Source organism: Gnatocerus cornutus, chromosome 9 (genome assembly GCF_029298725.1).
Source record: "Gnatocerus cornutus isolate USDA-ARS CGAHR chromosome 9, icGnaCorn1.1, whole genome shotgun sequence".
Classification (NCBI taxonomy): domain Eukaryota; kingdom Metazoa; phylum Arthropoda; class Insecta; order Coleoptera; family Tenebrionidae; genus Gnatocerus; species Gnatocerus cornutus.
In genome coordinates this window covers 1,681,613-1,688,969 of record NC_142241.1, presented here as the reverse complement: position 1 = coordinate 1,688,969, position 7,357 = coordinate 1,681,613, and the positions used below count along the sequence as shown (strand labels likewise).

The following is a 7,357-nucleotide window of genomic DNA, read 5'->3' as shown; positions in this document are numbered from 1 at the left end:
ATTGTTACTATGATCTCTGACAACTGTAATCTGGAATCAGTTAGGATCATCGAATGTAATTTAGACTAGTTTTAAATTCTCAGTCTCAATTAAATAGAAATTTGGAATGATTTTAACTAACACAAAAAACTTTTTTGTAGAATTACGATATGTTTTAACTTTTATTTTGTCGGTCAGTGTAATTAATGATTCAATCTAATATGGACTCTACAATAAATAAACAAAAACAATTTACCAAAAAAACGCCTTTTTTCGTACAAGAAAATACTAAAGACAAATTTATAAAATGGAAAGAACTATAGTTATTTAACAAACAAGTTGGTTAATAAGAGCGGTTAATAATTGAGCGATTTTAGCAAAATTAGAGTTAGTAACAAAACTTTTCCGGTGATCGAATCTTGAAAAAAATATTTTTAAATTTTTTAAATAAGTAGTAGGTTTTGGATTTGAGGCACGTATACTCGAGGTTCTACTGTAATATCTGTACTTATCTGTAATATCTAAAATAACCCACTTATACCAGAAATAATTATTGTTATTACACAAGTTTTTAATGCTTTTAATACAATTTTTTTCTTAAAAACCTTTCAGAGCAAGTTAAACATTTTTATTTTCTTGTTTTCATTATAAGAAGAAAACACTTAGTTGAACAACAACTGTTACCATCCCAACATGGCTGCAACGATTTTAGTAGGTCCTAATGACTCTGAACGCCACCCTAGAACGTCGCTTGGTGTAATATTTTACACCAAATTAAAAAAATGGGCTTCTGATAGGATTGCCATTGTTAGTGGCTATCTTGCATCTTCTGCTTTCAGCATTAACAAAATGGATTGTAGGTTGACACAAACGAAGAGATAACTTATGGAGATTTCCTGCGATTGTCAGTGAAACTGGCGAAGAAACTTCAGTTTCTGGGTGTTAAAAAAGGTGACGTTATTACCATAGTTTGTCAAAATCGTTGGAAATGTTTGGCGATTGTTGTTGCTGGCTTTTATATCGGTGCTGTGGTGAATCAACTGAATCATTTTTTTACTGCGGGTATGTTTGATGCAGCTTCATTAATTAATTATAGTAAATTATTTCATGCATTCAAAATAGCTATTTTACGGACTCATTTAAGTTTTTTATGAAAACATGAACATTAAGATGTATCTAATGCTTATATGTAAAGTACTTCATAATAGTGATTACAAATAATTCATAATAGCATAGTTGCTTTTAATCCATATTAATTAATGTATCTTTGGAAATGAAAGCAACTCCAAAGACCAAAATCTGAAGATTTCTATTTATTTATTAATTGTAACATAAAATGTTTAGGAAAATGCTTTCCTCGCTCTTTCATCGCGTTCAAAACTTAAGTCAAAAATAATGATTGCTATAAATTTAATTTTTTGGTGTACAGTTCAGCAATGTTGCCTATTCTCTTCATTTTGTTTTGGTTCTACTGGGAAAAGAGCGGATTTTTTTAAATGTTTTTTTTGGATTCTAGAAAAGTTATCAGTTACTTTTCATCAAGGCGACTTTTCGTACACCTGTTTTCTATGAATTAAATAAATCAATGAAGTTTTAAGAAACGAATCAAAGTAAACACCAGTTTTAATTGGAAATGATAACATTTTATTATTTTACAGTAATTTGAGAAATTAGATTAGATTTTTAAGATCTAAATATGCGGATTTCTCTAAGAATTTTGACGATTTCGTCAGATTTCTGCTATTTTCTTGTAATTCAACCGTTGAATTTTAATAAAAATTTGTGATTTTGTAGATTTCGAGCTCTTCTTTGCGAATTCAAGCCAGAAAACAGCGAAAATCAGCGAGAAATTGTCGTTTTGCATGGAAATAAGCGGATTTCTCTAAGAATTTTGATGATTTCGTCAGACTTTTGCTGTTTTCTTGCAATTCAGCCGTTGAATTTTAATAAAAATTGGTGGTTTTGTAGATTTCGAGCTCTTCTTTGCGAATTCAAGCCAGTAAACGGCGAGAATCAGCGAAAAATCGTCGTTTTGCATCGAAATAAGCAGATTTCTCTAAAAAAATTGATGATTTTGTGCAGATTTCTGCTGTTTTCTTGTAATTCAACCGTTGAATCTTAATAAAAATTGGTGACTTTGTACATTTCGAGCTCTTCTTTGCGAATTCAAGCCAGAAAACGCCGAAAATCAGCGAGAAATCGTCGTTTTCCATCGAAATAAGCGGATTTCTCTAAGAATTTTGACGATTTCGTCAGATTTTTGCTGTTTTCTTGCAATTCAGCCATTGAATCGTGATAATAATTTGTGGTTTTGTAGATTTTGAGTTCTTTTCTACGAATTTAGGCACGAAAACTGCAAAAATTAGAGAGAAATCGTCGTTTTGCATCGAAATAAGCGGATTTCTCTAAGAATTTTGTTGATTTCGTGCAGATTTCTACTATTTTCTTGTAATTCAACCGTAGAATCCTAATAAAAATTGGTGATTTTGTAGATTTCAAGCTCTTCTTTGCGAATTCAAGCCAGAAAACAGCGAAAATCAGCAAGAAATTATCGTTTTGCATCGAAATAAGCGGATTTCTCTAAGAATTTTGACGATTTCGTCAGATTTCTGCTATTTTCTTGTAATTCAACCGTTGAATCTTGATAAAAATTTGTGGTTTTGTAGATTTTGAGTTCTTCTTTGCGAATTTAAGCCAGAAAACGGCAAAAATCAGCGAGAAATCGTCGTTTTGCATGGAAATATGCGGATTTCGCTAAGAATTTTGAGGATTTTGTCAGATTTCTGTTGTTTTCTTGTGATTCAACCGTTGAATCTTGATAAAAATTTGTGGTTTTGTAGATTTTGAGTTCTTCTTTGCAAATTCAAGTCAGAAAATGGCAAAAATCAGCGAGAAATCGTCGTTTTGCATGGAAATATGCGGATTTCTCTAAGAATTTTGATGATTTCGTCAGACTTCTGCTGTTTTTTTGCAATTCAGCCGTTGAATCTTAATAAAAATTGGTGATTTTGTACATTTCGAGCTCTTCTTTGCGAATTCAAGCCAGTAAACGGCGAGAATCAGCGAAAAATCGTCGTTTTGCATCGAAATAAGCCGATTTCTCTAAAAAATTTGATGATTTCGTGCAGATTTCTGCTGTTTTCTTGTAATTCAACCGTTGAATCTTAATAAAAATTGGTGATTTTGTACATTTTGAGCTCTTCTTTGCGAGTTCAAGCCAGAAAACAGCGGAAATCAGCGAGAAATTGTCGTTTTGCATGGAAATAAGCGGATTTCTCTAAGAATTTTGATGATTTCGTCAGACTTCTGCTGTTTTCTTGCAATTCAGCCGTTGAATCTTAATAAAAATTGGTGGTTTTGTAGATTTCGAGCTCTTCTTTGCGAATTCAAGCCAGTAAACGGCGAGAATCAGCGATAAATCGTCGTTTTGCATCGAAATAAGCCGATTTCTCTAAAAAATTTGATGATTTCGTGCAGATTTCTGCTGTTTTCTTGTAATTCAACCGTTGAATCTTAATAAAAATTGGTGATTTTGTACATTTCGAGCTCTTCTTTGCGAATTCAAGCTAGAAAACGGCGAAAATCAGCGAGAAATCGTCGTTTTCCATCGAAATAAGCGGATTTCTCTAAGAATTTTGACGATTTCGTCAGATTTTTGCTGTTTTCTTGCAATTCAGCCATTGAATCTTGATAATAATTTGTGGTTTTGTAGATTTTGAGTTCTTTTCTGCGAATTTAAGCACGAAAACTGCAAATATTAGAGAGAAATCGTTGTTTTACATCGAAATAAGCGGATTTCTCTAAGAATTTTGTTGATTTCGTGCAGATTTCTGCTATTTTCTTGTAATTCAACTGTAGAATCCTAATAAAAATTGGTGATTTTGTAGATTTCGAGCTCTTCTTTGCGAATTCAAGCCAGAAAACAGCGAAAATCAGCAAGAAATTGTCGTTTTGCATCGAAATAAGCGGATTTCTCTAAGAATTTTGACGATTTCGTCAGATTTCTGCTATTTTCTTGTAATTCAACCGTTGAATCTTGATAAAAATTTGCGGTTTTGTAGATTTTGAGTTCTTCTTTGCAAATTTAAGCCAGAAAACGGCAAAAATCAGCGAGAAATCGTCGTTTTGCATGGAAATATGCGGATTTCGCTAAGAATTTTGACGATTTTGTCAGATTTCTGCTGTTTTCTTGTAATTCAACCGTTGAATCTTGATAAAAATTTGTGGTTTTGTAGATTTTGAGTTCTTCTTTGCAAATTCAAGTCAGAAAATGGCGAAAATCAGCGAGAAATCGTCGTTTTGCATGGAAATATGCGGATTTCTCTAAGAATTTTGACGATTTCGTCAGATTTTTGCTGTTTTCTTACAATTCAGCCATTGAATCTTAATAAAAATTTGTGGTTTTGTAGATTTTGAGTTCTTTTTGCGAATTTAAGCCAGAAAACATCGAAAATCAGCGAGAAATCGTCGTGTTGCATCGAAATAAGCGGATTTCTCTAAGAATGTGTTTATTTTGAATGTGAGGTTTAATGTCCAGCATGTGTCCAAGTTTTGGGACTGTAGGAAAAATTGAGTATTGGGTTGAACCTCCTAGTGAAATTTTTTGGTTTGTTAAGTCGCATGGATTGTCTTGTTTGTTTACAGTTAACCGAAATGACAAACAAACGCAATTTGGAGAAATTATTTGATTTTTTTCAAAATTTGGACAAAAATCGTCAATGTGTTTGATCGTTATGTGCAGAGCTCTTTTTGATTAAACGATGGATCTCAAAAAAATCACAATTTTTTGTTAAACTACAAGAACAAAATTACAAAAATGATGGAAATTTGATTCAATAAAAATTAGTACTTGTTTTATAAACAGAATGTTCAAAAAATGACGGAAGAATTCTTCAATACGTTGTGTATAAACGCCTAAGGATTTTCAAAAAAATTATTAAAAAAATCTTTTTTGTCTGTCACAGTAATAGCTAATTTACATTCGAGGAACTTTAATCAATCCAGTCATTATACTAGTTATTAATGGAGTTTATTTATGGTTGCAACATTTACATTAAATAAAAAGTAAATCATCGGTGTGTTCATAACAAGCAAAAACTATGTTGATTTGTTTTGATTGGTAATTAGTGCTTGGTGTTTAAAATAACACCATTTTCGAACAAATATGATTAGATAATTAAATAGGCCTTGATAATATCTACAATAAACAACTCATGAGAATGCGAAAAAAATGTCGAATTTTTGCTTTTACAGGTGAACTAAAACACTTTTTATCGATCTGTCGGCCAGTGGTGATCTTCAGCTCGTCAAAAACGCTAAAAAATCTTCTTCCTCTCAAAGACGAATTGTTTTTTCCTCCTCACATTATAAACTACGACAATATTGATGATTTCGTTGCCAACATCTGTGACGATGTCCATTTCACCCCTGTTGAGTTAAACCCCGATGAAAGCGTCGCTTTTATTTTAACTTCTTCAGGAACAACAAGTCTACCAAAATGCGTCCAACTCAAACTCACTCATGCCAACTTTCGCATCACCATGCTTTACGCGCATGATGAGACCTGTCTAGATATTAACAAAACTGAATCTATAATCGGATTCTTGCCATTTTTACACATTTTTGGCAACGGTGTTGCTTTAGCAACTCTTCTCTATGGAGGAAGACTCTCCATCTTGGAGCAGTTCGCCCCCGAGATTTTCCTACAGACTCTTCAAGATCAAAAAGTCACGAAGTTGTTCTTCCGTTTTTGATCAAGCATCCAGTGGTGCAAAAATACGATCTTTCTTCAATCAACGATGTCGTAGTTGGTGCTGCACCCTTCACCAAGGAACTGGAGGAGATGATTGAAAAGAAGTTGAAAGTTAAGAGTGTCCGTCAGATTTACGGATTGACTGAGCTCACTGGGGGCGGTACCATCACTATAAAAAACATAAGAAGACCCGGATGCACGGGGAAAGTCAGCACGAATCATTTTATCAAAGTGTGTGATGACAGTGGTAAATTCTTACCATCGGGAGAAGTTGGGGAGTTGTGTATTAAAGGTGGTGGAGTGATGAAAGGTTATTTGGGGAACCAAGTTGTGACAACCAGTGTGTTCGATGAGGCGCGTTTTGTGAGACTGGGGATTTGGGGTACTATGACAACGAAGGGTACTTCTACATCATTGATCGCTTGAAGGAAATCATCAGTACAAGGGCTTCCAGGTGCTTGAGAATCTTCATCGCATTCTAAAGGCGACTGACAATGAGTCTTTTTTCTAGGTGTCTCCGAGCGAGTTGGAGGCTCTTTTAATTCAACACGAAGCAGTGAAAGAGGTGGGGGTTGTCGGGAAACCCGATAAATTCGCCGGAGAATCGTCTATGGCTTTTATTGCTTCAGCCCGGCAAGGATGTCACAGAAGAGGAATTGATTAAATACGTTTGTGGTAATTTGCAGTGGGCTATAAGTTTCGGACATCTGCATGGTGGTGTTAGGTTCTTGGACGAGATTCCTAAGACTTTAAGTGGGAAAATTTTGAAAAGAAAGTTGCGGGAGATGGTGTGAGGCGTTTTTTTGATTTTGTAGATTTTATAGAAATACTGGGCTTTCTTAAGTGTCACTAGAAGTATATAATAATAAAATTTATTATTTGGTGAAAAGCAATCTTTTAGAAGAACTTCTAGTTGCCAACACGGGGCGACACAAATCTGAATTAATCAAGAAGTTCTGCGTGAATGAGTATAAGTTCACCAGAGCGTAAAAATTGATTGAATCGATTTGGAGATTGACATATTTTCTTGCTTTGTTGTTTATCTTATCAGATAACAACAATATTGCAAAAAACTGTCAGGTGTAGGGTTCGAACCTACGCTCTCTTTCGAGAACCAGAACTTGAATCTGGCGCCTTAGACCGCTCGGCCAACCTGACATTTTAGTATCAAATATAACAACTTAATAAAAACTGCAATTTTTGGTTTCAGCCAATCGAAAATGTCGATTTTAAGTGATATCTAAGATAGCTGGAGAAATACGACAGAGATAAGAATTCTAAAAAAAAGTATTACAGTGAACATTCGATATAGTTACCTTTGGTATAAGAAACATTTGTTATAAGCAACCTTTGATATTGTCAACTAATTTAGTTTCTGTCATTCGACATAATCACATCAACTGTCAGTCGCTAAACCAACCATGTTAAAGATGCAAAAACAGAAGAGACAGTGTTTATCGTTCTGAAGGATGTTTTTGCTAATTTCTTTTTAATTTTTTTCCATGTTTTTTCCTTTTCTTGTTTTATCTTACTGTTTCTTCTTGCTCTTGACAATTGATATTTTTCGTAGTTTTCTATATTTGTATTTGCAAGGTATTTCTTTAATTTTTGTTTATTGTCTTTAAT

At 33.7% G+C, this 7,357-nt stretch overlaps 1 non-coding gene and 1 pseudogene across 1 annotated transcript; one reads left to right on the top strand and one right to left on the bottom strand.

Moving 5' to 3' along the window:
- The first annotated feature begins 672 nt into the window (after positions 1-672).
- Positions 673-6,525, top strand: LOC148167703 (luciferin 4-monooxygenase-like; annotated as a pseudogene).
- Positions 6,526-6,805: 280 nt separating this feature from the next.
- On the bottom strand, positions 6,806-6,889 carry TRNAL-CAA (transfer RNA leucine (anticodon CAA)). Its single transcript has one exon. It is a non-coding gene; the product is annotated as a tRNA-Leu (tRNA).
- Positions 6,890-7,357: the final 468 nt, after the last annotated feature.